The sequence below is a fragment of the Salvelinus alpinus genome, chromosome 20 (genome assembly GCF_045679555.1).
Source record: "Salvelinus alpinus chromosome 20, SLU_Salpinus.1, whole genome shotgun sequence".
Classification (NCBI taxonomy): Eukaryota; Metazoa; Chordata; class Actinopteri; order Salmoniformes; family Salmonidae; genus Salvelinus; species Salvelinus alpinus.
Genome location: NC_092105.1, coordinates 22422204 through 22442714, shown reverse-complemented (window position 1 = coordinate 22442714; position 20511 = coordinate 22422204). Strand labels below are relative to the sequence as shown.

Below are 20511 nucleotides of genomic sequence, written 5' to 3'. Positions count from 1 at the left end.
GATGATGAGTTGGGTGTTAGTGCTGGGCTACAACAAAAACACATGCAACCCCTTAGGAGCTTTAGGACAGGAGTTGAGAACCAATGGTGCATCGCTTGTGTTAGTATTCCGGTTAAGTTTCCTTTCACATCCTGACACAGTTGTTCCACGAGGGTTAGGACATGGGATAGCGATGCTGTCTGCTAGCTCTGAGATATCGCCGAACAGGACTGAGTTGTTGAACGGTTGGGCTTTGACCACAATCACCTCTGTCACAGACATGAGGCAGGTGTCTGCTGCCTTCCTCCTGGAACATAGATACATTAAAATATACAGTGTACAACAAGCTATCAGAAATACACACACAAGTCTAAATTTAATCTGTAATGAAACATTGTCATTACTAATGATCTTCTCTAACATATCAGCCATTATATTCAACAGCTATTGATAAGAAGAACATTGTCCAGTTCAACACACTTCATCATATTTTAAATGTACAGAGTCTAAAATCAACAAATAAAGTACAAAAGGTATACACAGCCGATGTGGTTCCTGTACCATTAGAGACTGAAAATAGACGTACTAAGTCAGTGGAGACCTTGGTTGAGACCATGCAGTTTCCAAGCCATCCACAGTTTATACTGACACTACTGTACATAGTACCAGGCCAGTCGTACCAGTGTATACAGTACCACTGCACTGACACATTACACTAATAGCTCTGTTATTGATAAAAAGCCTCTCAATTTGCACAATTTACGCATTTCTTAAGAGGACACTCGATCACACTGGTATCTCAATCATATAAATTGAAAAAGAAAATGCCCAATGCTTGTTCACCATTAAAAACATATGTTGTTCTTTATTATAAAAGCTTAAATAGTTGCTTAAATAAAAGTATTTGTTTTTAATGGTCAGCCAGGGAGGTCGTCCTGGCCTGCTGACAGAGTGTGTATCCGTATCGTCTCTCCAGCAGCTCAGGTAGAACCTGCAGAGCAAACGTCTCCGCCCTGGACAACCCACGGTGCTTTCAAGACAATTGAGAACAAAACAAAAAAAGGCTGAATCATGATGACATCAGTGATCTTCAGGTCGTAGATCTAGAAAGAGACCAGAGTTACGAATTTACAATTCCGAGTTGAAAGTTCAAAACTTATTTTCCCAGTCGTAGCTCGTTTTTCCCGAGTTCCCAGTTGTCTTGAACTCACTAAAGTCAGATTTTGCAGTTCCGAGTTAACAGTTGTTTTGAGCACGGCACAAATCATGCTTCATTGACAGCATGGCCAATGTTGAATGTTTATAATTTTAAACTAGGAAAAAAGAGCCTTAATCTTAGACTTGGGACCACACAGCCACTCCACTGAATAGCAGGCTAGTGATTGCTTCGCAATGCTTGCAGTTAGCCACACTGATTCCTTCCAAACCACTCATTGTTGAATTTGCATCCAATGTGCGTCTTTATGTTGAATGGCCGAATAAAACCGATATGCTTTGTCTATCATTTCTCTTCCTTATTTCTCTTATATGATAAGGATTAAAAAGGATTGGCCAGTAGACTATCGACTTGATTCATGAGGATGACTGCTAGCTAGACTTTGAAAGTATGATGTTGATCAGTCCAATCAAAGCTATTGTAGATTTCATGTGATTTGATGTCATTTTATCTGTGGTCAATGATCTTGAGCCTCTTCGAAGGGCACTTCTAATGTAACTCTATGGCAGCACCCAAGTGTCTTGAATTTTCTAGCTCTACCCTTAGACTTGGCAGTGACGTAGTGTCCCCATGAGTGACAGAACACTGAGCCAGTCACGGCTCAACGCTTCGTATTTTCTGCTGGCTTGCCCCACACCACAGAAAGCACTGAGCTAGGCCGAAACACCTGAATTTTGTAACTGCCTTACTCAAGAAAATAAAAAAGAGACCATGTTTGTATGCAGCTTTATTAACTCAATGATATATATATATTTTTTTACATTATTTGCAAACTGATGTGTGACTCGTATTAATGCCAGAATAACATGCAAAACAGGCAAGCCCCCAAAAAACTAAAACATTTTGGCTCTGCCCCACCTGCCCTGAATGACAAGTCGCAACTGGACAGCACCCACATCTCCATAAAAGAACCATCCAGAAATGAAAATCTTCCACTCTTAATGTGCAGGTGATAGGTTATGTGATGCGTAAAAGACACTGCTGAATGTAGTGGCAAGGTGGAACGCATGACTCGTTCATTCGGCAGAACAGAAATGTTGGCCTATACGCCTACAGGAGGGAGCTGTTGAGGATAGTTGGCTTTGAAGTATATTTGCCATTGCTAAAGCAACTTGAATTGTCTGAATGGTACTCTCTTTGTTTTTGTTTTCTTTACTGGTGAAGAAACAACTGAGCCAGCCAAATAAAACCTTTTGGTTGTACTACATTTTTACACTAGCACCTCTATTTCACTTTCGGTAACGTTGTTGTATTACATGGTACGGCGTTGTATTACATGGTACGGCGTTGTATTACATGGTATGCCGTTGTATTACATGATACGCCGTTGTATTACATGGTACGGCGTTGTATTACATGGTACGGCGTTGTATTACATGGTACGGCGTTGTATTACATGGTACGGCGTTGTATTACATGGTACGGCGTTGTATTACATGGTACGCCGTTGTATTACATGGTACGGCGTTGTATTACATGGTACGGCGTTGTATTACATGGTACGGCGTTGTATTACATGGTACGCCGTTGTATTACATGGTACGTTGTTGTATTACATGGTACGGCGTTGTATTACATGGTACGGCGTTGTATTACATGGTACGGCGTTGTATTACATGGTACGGCGTTGTATTACATGGTACGGCGTTGTATTACATGGTACGGCGTTGTATTACATGGTACGGCGTTGTATTACATGGTACGGCGTTGTATTACATGGTACGCCGTTGTATTACATGGTACGCCGTTGTATTACATGATACGGCGTGGTATTACATGGTACGGCGTTGTATTACATGGTACGCCGTTGTATTACATGGTACGCCGTTGTATTACATGGTACGCCGTTGTATTACATGGTACGCCGTTGTATTACATGGTACGTTGTTGTATTACATGGTACGGCGTTGTATTACATGGTATGGCGTTGTATTACATGGTACGCCGTTGTATTACATGGTACGCCGTTGTATTACATGGTACTTCGTTGTATTACATGGTACGCCGTTGTATTACATGGTACGGCGTTGTATTACATGGTACGGCGTTGTATTACATGGTACGCCGTTGTATTACATGGTACGGCGTTGTATTACATGGTACGGCGTTGTATTACATGGTACGGCGTTGTATTACATGGTACGGCGTTGTATTACATGGTACGGCGTTGTATTACATGGTACGCCGTTGTATTACATGGTACGGCGTTGTATTACATGGTACGGCGTTGTATTACATGGTACGCCGTTGTATTACATGGTACGGCGTTGTATTACATGGTACGCCGTTGTATTACATGGTACGGCGTTGTATTACATGGTACGCCGTTGTATTACATGATACGGCGTTGTATTACATGGTACGCCGTTGTATTACATGGTACGGCGTTGTATTACATGGTACGGCGTTGTATTACATGGTACGGCGTTGTATTACATGGTACGCCGTTGTATTACATGGTACGCCGTTGTATTACATGATACGTTGTTGTATTACATGGTACGGCGTTGTATTACATGGTACGGCGTTGTATTACATGGTACGCCGTTGTATTACATGGTACGTTGTTGTATTACATGGTACGGCGTTGTATTACATGGTACGCCGTTGTATTACATGGTACGGCGTTGTATTACATGGTACGCCGTTGTATTACATGGTACGCCGTTGTATTACATGGTACGGCGTTCCCCTCAGGCTTTAAAGGGATGATTTTTGACCATATATGGTTAATTAGGAGCATTTTGAAATGCAAATAGCCAAGGTCGTGCACGAGCACTGAGGCTGAGAACAATTGGTATTTATCAGTGGTTATTTTATACTGGTGTGCGTATGACACTCATAGGATTGTTTGATAAATCACACTTTTTCTATGCATATGAACATTCTAAATCCGTTCGTAAGTAGTATTTTTAGAATAGTTTCTACGCAATATTGATTAATGAGGCCCCAGGAATCTTTTGTGACCATGGGAGATTTCTACGTTTACTCACCTCTCTTTTTGGGCACAAGGTTGTTCAGTTTCCTATAGGCCAACACCAGGTCCACTTTACAGCCATAGAAAATACCAGGCAGAGACACATGCATGCGTAGAAACCACTGTGAATGGCTAAAAGGGAAGGAAGTGAGATATAATCTTATCACATTCTGTGCTGAGACAGTAGCTACTAGTCTAAGTTACTGTTACAATAACAGCACCTTACATCAAATCTCTCACAAATGGCAAGGCCAACATCCTGTTCAAACAGACTCTTATGGGCGATTTTAAGTATTTCATGTTACTAAGGAGTGTGTTTGGGGTCCTACCTGGTTGGAGGAGTAGCAGCCCTATGTCCCGACCCAGGGCATTCCTGGCGATGCAGCTGATAGGCACATTGAGGAATTCAGAACGGACCTCAGAGATGGACAGAGTGCACTGGCCATAGACCCCACTACTCCTAAAAAGGCTGAGGGTCAGATGGTGAGAGAGTGAGATGGTCACAGTCACAGTGTAGGACAGAGCTCTATAGACATATACACACACACTCACACACACACATACATACTCATGCACACACATGCGTACGCACACACACAAACACAAACTCTCGCTCGCATGCACACAGACGAACAAACACACAAACTCACGCACAAACTCATCTCTAAAAAGATGCATACTGAGATACAGAGTGTATACTACATGTTTTAAAAGAGTACTCACATTGTTGTCTTTGTCACGTTGAGCTGTTCTATGTGGTCAGTATGCCTTCACCGACCCCAAGAAATGCTGAACACACCAGCTCTATCCTTGAGCCTGCCATCAAACAGAAAACACGCAGTCAGCGGCTGTGACATGGCCCAGAAAGACTAAATTACCCAGAAGTCTTCACACCAGATTTCTATTACACACTAATGTGCAAGGGATGAGAGATAGCATTATCTACAAAAAAGCAAGACGTCATAATTTCACACTTGGTTCAACCACAACGGAACAAACACCATTGTAAATCAACCTATATTTATGTGTATTTATTTTCCCTTTTGTACATCATGGCAACACTGTATATAGACATAATATGACATTTGAAATGTCTTTATTATTTTGGAACTTTTGTGAGTGTAATGTTACTGTCCATTTTTTACTGTTTATTTCACTTTTGTTTATTATCTATTTAACTTTGATTTGGCAATATAAACACGTTTTCCATGCCAATAAAGCCCTAAAATTGAAATTGATTTGCGCTCCCGAGTGGCGCAGCGGTCTAAGGCACGGCATCTTAGTACTAGAGGCATCACTACAGACTCTGGTTCACTCCTGGGCTGTATCACAATCGGCCGTGATCGGGAGTGTCATCCGGGTTTGGCCGGGGTAGGCCGTCATTGTAAATAAGAATTTGTTCTTAACTGACTTGCCTAGCTAAATAAAGGTAAGGCTGGCTACATTACATAGTCAAGCATAATGCACCATTTCTCACACCTAAATTACAGCCACAATTTAGAAATGTTAATAAAGCCTTAAGAAATTAAGCCAACAGGTTACTTATAAAAGCTTTATACCTGTTTAATAGGTTAATAAGATAAGGAACACTGCATTAAATAGCCTACCTTATTTTGGATATAGCCTTTTATGGTGCATAATAAAGATCATAGCAACAGTTGGTATAGGAGAAGCCATTAACCATATGTGTTGTTTAACACAGCCGGTTTGCTCAAGTGAATGCATCCCCACTCTATCCAACCTGCCCATTCAAACTGAATAACACAAAGTGACACAACCTCTCATGTCATTCCCCCTTGCTTGAAGAGTGCACTTTGCTGGCTGCGCTTTCATCCTGACTTACCTTGGCAGTGGAAGATGTGGCACAACAGAGTTTTTAAAAAGCTTTTTAAAATTGTTATTTCACCTTTATTTGACCAGGTAGGCCAGTTGAGAACAAGTTCTCATTTACAACTGCGACCTGGCCAAGATAAAGCAAAGCAGTGCGACAATAAACAACAACACAGAGTTACACATGGGGTAAACAAAAGTACAGTCAATAACATAATAGAAAAATCTATATACAATGTGTGCAAATGGAGTATGGAGTTAAGGCAATAAATAGGCCATAGTAGCGAAGTAATTAGAATTTAGCAAATTAACACTGGAGTGATAGATATGCAGATGATGATGTGCAAGTAGAAATACTGGTGTGCAAAATATTTTTTTAAAGTAAATAAAAACAATATGGGGATGAGGTAGGTAGTTGGATGGGCTATTTACAGATGGGCTGTGTACAGCTGCAGCGATCGGTAAGCTGCTCAAATAGCTGATGCTTAAAGTTAGTGAGGGAGATATAAGTCTCCAACTTCAGCGATTTTTGCAATTTGTTCCAGTCATTGGCAGCAGAGAACTGGAAGGAAAGGTGGCCAAAGTAAGTGTTGGCTTTGGGGATGACCAGTGAGATATATCTGCTGGAACGCGTGCTATGGGTGGGTGTTGTTATGGTGACCAGTGAGCTGAGATAAGGCAGAGCTTTACCTAGCAAAGACTTATAGATGAGTCATGAGAAAGCAGAGGAGGAACTCCCCTGACATGATGTCAGGGGAGTGTCCTGTCTTTTAATAAACCAACTCCTCAAGGACTTGCATTTAAGTGGAATGAAACCCAGATTACGGAACCGAATTACAAAGTGCGTGACAAAACACACAAACGAAAACCCAAGGGATATCCAGCCCTATTCAGCAGTGAATGCACTTCATTTGCGGGAAATCCATTTCTAGGCCTAATGGTATTTTGCCAGAAAATTTCTTAGGCTATAGTCTACACACAATTGTTCCCTCAAGGCGCTACTCTCAGTGCGTCTCTGCTTTTAGAAGTGAATGAGTATTTACAACTAACCACCGTTTCTTTGTTGAAATGTAGACACCATAAATTATGTTCAAACTTATAAATTCATTAATAATTGTTTTGTTGTAAATTTGTCAGTCAAACTTACCTTACAAATGTAGTTGGATGCACTTTGCTTTGTTTGTGGTGAAATGGACACCTCCTCATTTGGCATGTAGCCTATCTATAGGCTCTCCCTTGGCGGAGTTCCCAGACCCGACACTGTGACCTGGTCTCAGACCATCTTGTAGAATTCTGTATGTAAATCCAATATACTCCATTTAGTATGATATGTTACGTTTCGTGTGGTATGTATTAATTTGTGGATGTCTAACACCCATTTCATATGACATATTACGAATTACGCAATTCGTATTATATATTATGAATTTGCAAAATGTATGATATTTTACGAATTTGCAAAAAGTATTATATGATACGAATTCTAGCTATGTGGCTAACGTTAGCTAGCTGGCTAACGTTAGCTAGGCTAGTGTTTAGGGTTAGGGTAAAGGTTAATTTTAGGAGTTAGGTTAAAGGGTTAAGGTTAGGGTTTAAGGAAGGTTTATCTAAAAGGGTTATGGTTAGGGTTAGGAAAATGGTTAGCTAACATCCTAAGTAGTTGCAAAGTAGCTAAAAAGTAGTAATAGTTGAACAGTTGCTAATTAGCTAAAATGCTGAAGTTGTCCTAGACGAGATTGAAACTCAAAACCTTTGGGTGGCTAGATGTTCACGTTATACGTCCACCATGACCAACCACCCTATTTTTGTTTTTGTCTTAAGCAATCATCTGTCTTATTTAACCATACCAAACATAACATATCACACTAATTTGAATGTACCGGATTAACATTTACTATGTTACGTCTAGTTCATGAGACCAGGCTGGACACTTTTAACCTACTGTACCTGGACCTGCTTTTGTCTCAAGAGTGCATCTTATGCCTGGTTCCATTACACGAGCCCGTGTTCTACTTTGCGCCACCGCCACTGGGCATTTGTGAGGTTAGAACCTGGCCTAGTAATAATTTAAATGTGATGTGTATATATTTTTGTCACGAATCCCGCTTCCTGAGTCTGGGTTTGCCTGTGTGTCTGTCCTGGAGTGTGTTTCAGGTGTCCTGGAACGCACCCTGTCTGGTTGCCGGGCGAATTAGCTCATTGGGAGATTGGTTTCACCCGCACCTGTTTCCCGTCAGTAATCTGCACACCTGTCCTGATCATCATCTCTACCCTTCAAAAGCTCTGACCTGACTTCCATTCCCTGCCGGATCGTTAGCCATGAATAGTATGTTGTGCCTGAGTACCAGACTCCAGTTGGATAGAATTTGTTTTGTTGTTTTCATTTACGTATTGCTTGCCTTGAACTTACCTCCGTTTGTTTTGTCTTCAGTTACTCACCTGGATCATTCACTCCATTCCCGCCTGGTTGACAGAGGATTCTGCTACTACATTGGATTCACCTATTTCCTCTCATCTACTCACCACCGCTGCCCGTTACGCCATCTGGATATATCTACCTTTTCACATTTCACTGTAAATAAATACTCACCTTCTTCCTACGCTCCTTGTCCTGGTCTGCTTCTGGGTTCGATCTTGAAAGATCGTGACAGAACGATCCGGCCAGTAATGAACCCAGCGGACCTGGACTCCGTTTGCCATGCCATTACCCTGCAGGAGAAGAAATTGGGACAACACAATACGGCGCTACAGGAGATAGCGCCGTGACTTAAATGACTTAAATGTAAAAATAGCGAGTTCGATCCAGAATTTATCTGCTAGCTTGACACAAGTCCAGGATCAGCTCAGTTTGCAGGTGATTCATTCACTACCGGTTTCACCCATCTCACCTGCCGTGTCTGAAGCGGTTCCATTTCGTGAACCCAAGGTACCGACGCCTGATAAATATGAAGGGGATTTGGGAAAATGCCGTTCGTTTCTTATGCAGTGTGGGTTAGTGTTTGATCTACAGCCCCATTCTTACGCCACTGACAAGGCTAGGATAGCCTTTGTTATTGAACTGTTGCGTGGAAGAGCTCTGGAATGGGCTTCAGCCGTTTGGGAACGACAGGGAACCTGCACGGCTTCATATCAGGAGTTCACGGGAGAGATGAGGAAGCTTTTTGATCATCCAGTCCGAGGTAAGGACGCAGCTAAACGTTTGTTCTCTCTTCGCCAAGGAGATCGCAGTGTGGCAGATTTTATGATTGCGTTCAGGACATTGGCTGTGGAAAGTGGTTGGAATGAGGAGTCACTACAAGCGGTTTTTTACAAGGGGTTGTCAGATGAACTTAAGGATGAGCTGATTTCTTATCCAGAGCCTAGTGACTTAGACAGCTTGGTCGCTTTATCTATTCGGGTTGATAATAGAGTCCGAGAGAGAAGGAGGGAGAAGCAGTGGGGTCTATCCAATCAATCTGTAACTCGGTTACCATTCGGTTCAGGAGGTGAACCAGGACGTATTGATCGTTATTATCCACAAGGGATTAGTGGAGGAGTCTTGCCACCAGATTCTGAACCAATGCAAGTGGGGCGACACGGGCTAACTAAGGAGGAGCGCCAAAGTAGACGTGAGACCAATAGCTCTTTCTACTGTGGTAGATCGGGACATTACAACTCCGCTTGTCCACAGCGCCCGTTAAACTGCCCGGCTCGCTAAATTTGGGAGGAATTTTAGCGAGCCAGTTTCAATCTCTCAAGGATCTTGTCAGACCCCGTTTTCCTGCGACCCTTATGAATAAGGATCAGAGTTTTGACCTGAACGCTTTTATCGATTCAGGTGCCGATGGCAACTTTATGGATGCCGACTTGGTGGAACAGCTGGGGCTTTCCAAGGAGCAATTGCCGGAAGCCATTGAAGCAACCACTCTGAACGGCAGTAGTCTGGCACGGATCACTATGAGGACTGAACCGGTTAAGATGTTGGTGTCGGGAAATCATTCAGAGTTTATCTCTTTCTTCATTTTGTCCTCGCCCCATGTTCCTCTGGTTCTTGGTTACCCCTGGCTGAAGGAACACAATCCCTCGTTTGATTGGGTGACAGGGAAGGTAACTAGTTGGAGCATTGAGTGTCATGCTAACTGCCTTAGGACTGCCTGTTCTCCTGCTGTTTCCAGTCAGGTCAGTGACTCTGCTCCTCCTGATTTGTCCCTGGTTCCAGAAACATATCACGAGTTGGGTGAGGTATTCAGTAAACAGAAGGCTCTGTCTCTTCCTCCCCACCGACCTTATGATTGTGCGATTAATCTGTTTCCTGGATCTGCCTTTCCCAAGGGACGGTTATACAGTATCTCTCGACCGGAACGTGAGGCCTTGGAGACCTACATCAAGGAGTCTCTAGCTACAGGTCTCATTCGGCCATCGTCATCACCTTTGGGAGCAGGATTTTTTTTTGTGAGCAAGAAGGATGGTTCTCTTCGACCGTGTATTGATTATCGGGGTTTGAATGAGATTACGGTTAAGAACAAGTATCCCCTGCCCTTGATGAGCTCGGCTTTCGATTCCTTACAGGGTGCTACGGTTTTTACGAAGCTTGATTTACGTAATGCTTATCATTTGGTTCGGATCAAGGAGGGGGACGAGTGGTTGACTGGGTTCAATACTCCGATGGGACATTTTGAGTACCAGGTGATGCCGTTTGGACTGACCAACGCTCCGGCGGTGTTCCAAAGTATGGTGAATGACGTTTTGAGAGAGATGATTGGGATTTTTGTGTTCGTTTACCTGGATGATATCCTCATCTTCTCAAAGGAGCTTTCTAGCCACGTTCTGCATGTCAAGCAGGTCCTGCACCGGTTATTGGAGAACCGTCTGTTCGTGAAGGCGGAGAAGTGTGATTTTCACGCCCATACAACGTCCTTCCTCGGGTACATCATATCCAGGGGAGAGATCAAGATGGACCAAGAGAAGGTTCGGGCGGTTCGGGATTGGGTCCAGCCCGGTACAAGATTGCAGCTCCAGAGATTCCTGGGGTTTGCGAATTTTTATCGGAGGTTTATCCGTGACTACAGCCGGGTGGCTGCACCTTTAACTGCCCTGACGTCTTGCACCAGAAAGTTCTGTTGGACTCCTGAGGCAGACCGAGCATTTCTGGACTTGAAGAGCCGATTCACCAACGCCCCGATTCTCTCTCAACCTGACACTTCCCGTCAGTTCGTTGTGGAAGTGGACGCTTCTGATGTGGGTGTGGGCGCCATCCTGTCCCAGCGTAGCTCCACTGACGGTAAACTCCATCCCTGCGCTTTCTACTCTGGTCGTCTTTCTCCAGCTGAAAGAAACTACGATGTGGGTAACCGGGAGCTTCTCGCTGTGAAGCTTGCCTTGGAGGAGTGGCGGCACTGGTTGGAGGGAGCGGAGCAACCGTTTGTGGTCTGGACTGACCACAAGAATCTGGCTTACGTACAATCGGCTAAACGTCTCAACGCCCGTCAGGCTAGGTGGGCCTTGTTTTTTGGACGTTTCAATTTTTCCCTGACATTCCGACCTGGGTCTAAGAACGGGAAGGCGGACGCCCTGTCCCGGATGTTCTCTAAGACGGAGGAGAGTGGGGTCAAGACTGAGACGATTCTTCCCCAGAATGTTGTCGTGGGAGCCGTTACATGGAGGATAGAGGAGGATGTGATGGCGGCCCTTCGGACGCAGCCCGGCCCCGGTAACGGTCCACCCGGTTGGTTGTTCGTACCCGAGTCGGTCCGTTCTGCTGTCCTTCAGTGGTCCCACGCCAGCAAGATAGCTTGTCACCCTGGCGTTGCTCGGACTATGGCACTACTGCGCAGACGTTTTTGGTGGCCTGCCATGGGAGAAGATACCCGGAGGTTTGTTGCCGCATGTCCTGTTTGTGCCCAGAACAAGAGTACCAATCGGCCCAGCTCTGGGCTTCTTCATCCCCTACCTATTCCTCGGCGACCTTGGTCGCATCTGGCCCTGGATTTTGTCACGGGATTGCCCCCTTCTGTTGGGAACACGGTCATTCTGACCATTGTGGACAGATTCAGCAAGTTTGCTCATTTTGTTCCTCTCTCCAAGCTTCCATCGGCTACGGAGACGTCCGAGATCCTGGTCAGGGAGGTTTTCAGGGTTCACGGATTGCCCAGTGACATTGTGTCTGACCGTGGTCCTCAGTTTACCTCTGCTGTCTGGAAATCCTTCTGTTTGGCCATTGGAGCTACAGTCAGTCTCACTTCTGGATTTCACCCACAATCTAATGGTCAAGCGGAGAGAGCCAACCAGAAGATGGAGTCCACGCTGCGTTGTCTTGTCTCCTCTGATCCCACCTCTTGGTCATCTCAATTACCCTGGGTTGAGTATGCCCATAATACCCTTCATCTGCCACTGGGATGTCCCCCTTCCAATGCCTTTACGGATACCAACCTCCTTTGTTTCCTTCTCAGGAGAGGGATCTCTCGGTTCCTTCTGTCCAGACCCATATTCGTCGTTGCCACCGGACCTGGCATCGGGCCAGGAAGGCTCTCCTTAGAGTTTCTGACCGGTATCAGATACAGGCGAACCGTCGCCGTATTCCTGCCCCAGCTTATACGGTTGGAGATAAGGTTTGGTTGGCTACACGGGATCTTCCTCTACGGACGGAGTCAAGGAAGTTGTCACCTAAGTTCATTGGTCCGTTTGTAGTGGAGAGAATCATAAATCCTGTGGTGGTTCGACTCAAGTTGCCTGCAACACTTAGAGTGCATCCCACTTTTCATGTCTCCTGTCTCAAGCCGGTTCACCTCAGTCCTCTGTTGCCTCCTCCTCCTCGTCCTCCTCCTCCTCGGATGATCGGAGGTGGTCCTGTCTACACGGTGCGCCGCATCATGGACTCCAGACGGCGGGGTCGAGGGTACCAGTTTCTAGTGGACTGGGAAGGATATGGTCCAGAGGAGAGGAGTTGGATTCCTCGGCGACAGATTCTGGATGACGACCTGATTCGTGACTTCTACCGCCTCCATCCTGGCGCTCCAGGTAGTCCGCCCGGTGGCGTTCGTCGGAGGGGGGGTACTGTCACGAATCCCGCTTCCTGAGTCTGGGTTTGCCTGTGTGTCTGTCCTGGAGTGTGTTTCAGGTGTCCTGGAACGCACCCTGTCTGGTTGCCGGGCGAATTAGCTCATTGGGAGATTGGTTTCACCCGCACCTGTTTCCCGTCAGTAATCTGCACACCTGTCCTGATCATCATCTCTACCCTTCAAAAGCACTGACCTGACTTCCATTCCCTGCCGGATCGTTAGCCATGAATAGTATGTTGTGCCTGAGTACCAGACTCCAGTTGGATAGAATTTGTTTTGTTGTTTTCATTTACGTATTGCTTGCCTTGAACTTACCTCCGTTTGTTTTGTCTTCAGTTACTCACCTGGATCATTCACTCCATTCCCGCCTGGTTGACAGAGGATTCTGCTACTACATTGGATTCACCTATTTCCTCTCATCTACTCACCACCGCTGCCCGTTACGCCATCTGGATATATCTACCTTTTCACATTTCACTGTAAATAAATACTCACCTTCTTCCTACGCTCCTTGTCCTGGTCTGCTTCTGGGTTCGATCTTGAAAGATCGTGACAATTTTAGAGAAGCAATTCTTATCTAAAAAGGTGGATGAATGTTAGGTCTACTGATAAATACAAACACTCCTTGTTAACGTTTAATTATCACACCAATGTATCTTTATAGGCCTATATATTTCATCAACATTTCACAACTCATGGATTTTGAAATCAATATAAGCCAACTCATTAACACTGTTTAATTGAACCACTACTAGAATGAGCCATTTGATTATTTCTCATATTAACTTCACTTGACATGAGTTAAAATACTTTTGAAAGATTACATAAATTATTAATTTCAAATGGCATTGGATAACAGTAAAACAGGTTACCAGTCACAGCTAAAGGCCTACTTGTATGAAGGTTAGCCATAACAAAAGAGCTGGTACACAACCAACTTCTGCAAACAGCACACCCTTTCTGGGAAGTTTATAGCAAGTTTCAGAGAACACTACAATAATATGCTTAAATATATCATATATGATATTTGTTAATAGTCAGCTAAATTTTTATAGAAATGTAATGTTTTAATTGCTTTGGTGCAATTTTCACAACTCTTAGTACTTAAAACCTTTTCTCAATAGGGGGGGGCGCTATTTCCACTTTGTAAAAAATCGTTCCCAAATTAAACTGCCTCGTACTCAATTCTTGCTCGTACAATATGCATATTATTATTACTATTGGATAGAAAACACTCTCTAGTTTCTAAAACCGTTTGAATTATATCTGTGAGTAAAACAGAACTCATTTTGCAGCAAACTTCCTGTCAGGAAGTGAGATCTGAAATCGAGGGCTCTGTTCCAGGGTCAGTTTATTAATTTGCATGGAATCTATGGGTCTACATGCACTGCATACGCCTTCCACTAGATGTCAGTAGGCAGTGAGAGTTGGAATGGGGTGTCTAGCTAGATCTGAGGCCGAACAAGACATCTTGGAACGGAGGGTCTGGTCTTTTCACCGTTTGGCTTGACGCAAGAGGGACCTCTGCATTGCGTTCAGAAAATATTTTGTTTTAGAAGTTAGATATATCCGGCTCTGATTTTATTTGATATATGTGTTAAAAACATCATAAGGTAGTTATTTTAAACCGAGTTATATCAGTTTATATCAGTATATTGCGATTTTCGGTATTTCCTTTGTTATGCGTTATTGTGAGTTGGACACTTCCGTGCCGCATGGCCATCTTTGTTAGCTAAATCGACAGATGAAGACGACATTCTACAACCAAACAACGATTATTCTGGAAAAAGGACACCTTGTACAAGATTCTGATGGAAGCTCATCAAATAGTAGGAACCGTTTATGATATTATTTCGTATTTCTGTCGAAAATGTTTAGACTATATTCCGCCCAGATTCCGGGCGCTGTCTCGCTATAACGTAAGCTGTATGTCGTAATAAGGTTATTTAAAAAAATCTAACACAGCGGTTGCATTAAGAACTAGTGTATCTTTCATTTGCTGTCCAACCTGTATTTTCTAGTAAAGTATATGATTAGTTATTTGATTAGATGATGTGAGTGTCAGAAATATATTCAGATTATTTTGTGCTGTTTGGCTAGTATTTACATTGTTCAACCACGAATTGTACCGCTAAATATGCACATTTTCAAACAAACCATATATGTATTGTGTAATATGATGTTATAGGACTGTCATCTGATGAAGTTTGAGAAGGTTAGTGAAAAAATTAATATATTTTGCTGGTTTATTCGCTATCGCTAACGTGCCTTGAATGAATGCGGTTGTGTGGTAGGCTATTGTAGTAAGCTAATATAATGCTATATTGTGTTTTCGCTGTAAAACACTTAAAAAATCTGAAATATTGGCTGGATTCACAAGATGTTTGTCTTTCATTTGCTGTACACCGTGTATTTTTCATAAATGTTTTATGATGAGTATTTAGGTATTTCACGTTGGTTTCTGTAGTTATTCTAGCTGCTTTGGTGAGACTTGTGATGGTGGCTGCAATGTAAAACTATGATTTATACCTGAAATATGCACATTTTTCGAACAAAACATATGCTATACAATAAATATGTTATCAGACTGTCATCTGATGAAGTTGTTTCTTGGTTAGTGACTATTCATATCTTTATTTGGTCGAATTTGTGATAGCTACCTATGCAGTAAAAAAATGGTGAAAATATACGGTTGGGTCTTTTGCTATCGTGGTTAGCTAATAGAAATACATATTGTGTTTTCCCTGTAAAACATTTAAAAAATCGGAAATTATGGCTGGATTCACAAGGTGTATCTTTCATCTGGTGTCTTGGACTTGTGATTTCATGATATTTAGATGCTAGTATTTACTTGTGGCGCTATGCTAGGCTATGCTAGTCAGCTTTTTTTACTGATGAGGGTGCTCCCGGATCCGGGATGAGTACCAAGTAGAAGATAACTCAAAAGAGATAATCAAAAAGGCAGTTGTTTCAAAACTCTAAGCACATTTTCAATTGACTTAGTATAACACACATAGTGTTTAACTGGAATACGTGTTTCACATTGCAATACATGTTCATATATAGTATTGGATAGAAAACACTCTGAAGTTTCTAAAAATGTTTGAATGATGTCTGTGAGTATAACATAACTCATATGGCAGGCAAAAACCTAAGAAGAAATCCAAACAGGAAGTGGGAAATCTGAGGTTGGTCGATTTTCAACCTAGCCCCTATTGAATACACAGTGGGATATGGATCTGTTTGCACTTCCTATGGTTTCCACTAGATGTCAGCAGTCTGTAGAACCTTGTCTGATGCCTCTACTGTGAAGTGGGGCCGAAGGAGACAGGAATTAGTCAGGTCTGCCACGAGGTGACCATGCGCGTTCACATGAGAGGGAGCTCTGTTCCATCGTACATCTGAAGTCAATGGTATTCTCCGGTTGGAACGTTATTCAAGATTTATGTTAAAAACATTCTAAAGATTGATTCAATACATCATTTGACATGTTTCTACTGACTGTTACGGAACTTTTTGACATTTAGTCTGCTTTTAGTGAACGCGCTTCCTGACTTTGGATTTGTTTACCAAACACGCTAACAAAAATAGCTATTTGAACATAAATGATGGACATTACCGAACAAAACAAACATTTCTTGTGGAAGTGGGAGTCCTGGGAGTGCATTACGACGAAGATCAGCAAAGGTAAGTGAAGATTTATAATACTATTTATGATTTTTGTTGACTGCACAATTTGGCGGGTAACTATATGGCTTCCTTTTGTGGCTGAACAATGTTCTCAGATTATTGAATATTGTGCTTTTGCCGTAAAGCTTTTTGAAATCTGACACAGCGGTTGCATTAAGAACAAGTGTATCTTTAATTCTATGTAAAACATGTATCTTTCATCAAAGTTTATGATGAGTATTTATGTTATTTGACGTGGCTCTCTGCAATTTCTCTGGATATTTTGGAGGCATTTCTGAACATGGCCACAATGTAAACTGAGGTTTTTGGATATAAATATGAACTTTATCGAACAAATCATATATGTATTGTGTAACATGAAGTCCTATGAGTGTCATATGATGAAGATCATCAAAGGTTAGTGATTCATTTTATCTCTATTTCTGCTTTTTGTGACTGTCTTTGGCTGGAAAAATGGCTGTGTTTTTCTGTCATTTTGCGGTGACCTAACATAATCGTTTGTGGTGCTTTCGCTGTAAAGCCTATTTGAAATCGGACACTTTGGTGGGATTAACAACAAGATTAACTTTAAAATGGTATAAAATACATGTATGTTTGAGGAATTTTAATTATGAGATTTCTGTTGTTTGAATTTGGCGCCCTGCACTTTCACTGGCTGTTGTCATATCATCCCGTTAACGGGATTGTAGCCATAAGAAGTACATTTTACTATTACTTAATCCGACTGCTTTTACCTGATAATCACCAAAAAGTTTGGTAAACCTATAGATTGAAAGTGTAAATGGTTAGTCTACAACAGATTTTAAGAACTACAGTTGAAGTCGGAAGTTTACATGCATTTAGGTTGGGGGTCATTAAAACTTGTTTTTCAACCACTCCACAAATTTCTTGTTAACAAGCTATGGTTTTGTTTAGTCGGTTAGGACATCTACTTTGTGCATGACACAAGTACTTTTTCCAATAATTGTTTACAGACAGATTATTTCACTTATTTCACTGTATTGCAATTCCAGTGGGTCAGAAGTTTACATACACTAAGTTGACTGTGCCTTTTAAACAGCTTGGAAAATTCCAGAAAATTATGTCATGGCTTTAGAAGCTTCTGATAGGCTAATTGACATCATTTGAGTCAATTGGAGGTGTACCTGTGGATGTATTTCAAGGCCTACCTTCAAACTCAGTGCCTCTTTGCTTGACATCATAGGAAAATCAAAAGAAATCAGCCAAGACCTCAGAAAAAACATTGTAGACCTCCACAAGTCTGGTTCATACTTGGGAGTAATTTCCAAACACCTGAAGGTACCACATTCATCTGTACAAACAATAGTACGCAAGTATAAACACCATGGGACCACGCAGCCATCATACCGCTCAGGAAGGAGACGCGTTCTGTCTCCTAGAGATGAACGTACTTTGGTGCGAAAAGTGCAAATCAATGCCAGAACAACAGCAAAGGACCTTGTGAAGATGCTGGAGGAAACAGGTACAAAAATATCTATATCCACAGTAACACGAGTCCTATATCGACATAACCTGAAAGGCCGCTCAGCAAGAAAAAAGCCACTGCTCCAAAACTGCCATAAGAAAGCCAGACTACGGTATGCAACTGCACATCGGGACAAAGATCGTACTTTTTGGAGAGATGTCCTCTGGTCTGATGAAACAAAAATAGAACTGTTTGGCCATAATGACCATCGTCATGTTTGGAATAAAAAGGTTGACGCTTGCAAGCTGAAGAACACCATCCCAACCGTGAAGCACGGGGGTGGCAACATCATGTTGTGGGCGTGCTTGCTGCAGGAGGGACTGGTGCACTTCACAAAATAGATGGCAACATCTCAAGACATCAGTCAGGAAGTTAAAGCTTGGTCGCAAATGTGTCTTCCAAATGGACAATGACCCCAAGCATACTTCCAAAGTTGTGGCAACAAAGTCAAGGTATTGGAGTGGCATTCACTAAGCCCTGACCTCAATCCTATAGAAAATGTGTGGGCAGAACTCAAAAATCGTGTGCGAGCAAGGAGGCCTACAAACCCGATTCAGTTACACCAGCTCTGTCAGGAGGAATGGGCCAAAATTCACTCAACTTATTGTGGGAAGCTTGTGGAAGGCTACACAAAACGTTTGACCGAAGTTAAACAATTTAAAGGCAATGCTTCCAAATACTAATTGAGTGTATGTAAACTTCTGACCCACTGGGAATGTGATGAATTAAATAAAAGCTGAAATAAATCATTCTCTCTACTATCATTCTGACATTTCACATTCTTAAAATAAAGTGGTGATCCTAACTGAAGTAAGAATTCTTACTTGGATTAAATGTCAGGAATTGTGAAAAACTGAGTTTAAATGTATTTGGCTAAAGTGTATGTAAACTTCAGACTTCAACTGTACATAATGAAAATCTGTGTCTGTAAAGTAGAAACATAAAAGTATAATATACTGTATACTTAAATGCACTGCTATGATGACCACTATTATGATTTTATTCCTTAGTAATTTGTAAAAAATCTGATATTGACAAGATCCGAAATATGGGTCTCGTGTGGCTCAGTTGATAGAGCATGGCGCTTGCAATGCCAGAGTTATGGGTTTGATTCCCATTCCCACGAAAAAGTAAAAATAATTATCCACTCAGTACTGGAAGTCCCTCTGCATAAGAGTGTCTGCAAAATGACAAGAAATGTACAGTATTTACAAATAAAAGGTTATTGGTTGTGTACTCAGATTATCTGATGTCACAGCTGAAATGCTTGTGTTTCTAACACACACAGGCAGACTCCTGTACTTGCATACTCACAAACAAATGCAAATGCAGACACACACAGCCAACACTGGTGTCCCATGTATATAGAGACTGCTGAAGTTGGGGGCCACCAGAGTGCAGTCCAACATGGTGGCATCACCGGAGTCCACGGTCCTTACAGAGTTCTGCACACAAACACAACGGGTTTTAATAGAACCGAAGACAAACAGGGAAGACAAACATTTGATGACCACGGTCTTTTTTTATGACGCCCCAATTTGAAGAAAAAAATATGTTGGGGGAAATGAGGCAAACAAAATTATTGTAAATAATGCAATTTTACAGTGTGTCAGTGTGATCTGCTAAACCTTCAGAACACTAAGAAACATGCACACAGATATTTGCAGGATTGCTGTATCAAAGATTGTAATTCCATCAACACCCACCAGAAGTCAGAGTGGAGTCATCACAAAGTGAAGGACCATGTCTCAGATTATAGTAGAGCTGTTAAATTGATCCAGTTTAGGTAACTCAAACAGTTGATTGATTAATGGCTGACTGGAAGTCCTTAGTAAAGTTTGTCCTACTTACATGTACCTCCTACTGTCTTGAAGCTGCCAGTGAGACAGAGGAATGAGAAGAGGACACAGTCCCTCATAATCAGAATGGATCAATCTCTTATTTTGTCCAGAGAGAAGAAGTTCCACATGCATCATGATAAGGCGCATCTCACACATATTTAGTCATCGCACATCTCAAGGGTTCTAAAAGTATGTCACAAACACTAACACAAGTATCTGAAGTTGATTGTGCAATGTTAGCTGTTATTCACCTTGCAACATTTCTTTTAGACTAAACTTGAGATTAAGTTTCGCCCCGAAGCAAATTTCCAGGAATGTGGCATTCAGAATATTTATCTTATTCAATATGTGAGAAATCCTAAACTGAAGATGCATTCCAACTGAGGATTCACCCCAATATCCTTTGAGTGAACTATGATGCTATGAGACACAATGAGGAAATGATTATTATGTGT

General features: G+C 42.2%; 3 long non-coding RNA genes across 3 annotated transcripts; 1 reads left to right on the top strand and 2 right to left on the bottom strand.

The window, feature by feature from the left end:
- Window positions 1-817: 817 nt before the first annotated feature.
- LOC139546492 (uncharacterized) lies at window positions 818-6664 on the bottom strand. The gene is made up of 4 exons (XR_011669240.1): window positions 4896-6664; window positions 4502-4641; window positions 4189-4304; window positions 818-1082 (listed from the first exon to the last, which is right to left on the bottom strand). It is a non-coding gene; the product is annotated as an uncharacterized lncRNA (long non-coding RNA).
- Window positions 6665-8203: 1539 nt separating this feature from the next.
- LOC139546491 (uncharacterized) lies at window positions 8204-8602 on the top strand. The gene is made up of 2 exons (XR_011669239.1): window positions 8204-8328; window positions 8434-8602. It is a non-coding gene; the product is annotated as an uncharacterized lncRNA (long non-coding RNA).
- A 10595-nt stretch (window positions 8603-19197) lies between these two features.
- Window positions 19198-20201, bottom strand: LOC139547215 (uncharacterized). Its single transcript, XR_011669360.1, has 3 exons — window positions 20067-20201; window positions 19530-19660; window positions 19198-19395 (listed from the first exon to the last, which is right to left on the bottom strand). It is a non-coding gene; the product is annotated as an uncharacterized lncRNA (long non-coding RNA).
- Window positions 20202-20511: the final 310 nt, after the last annotated feature.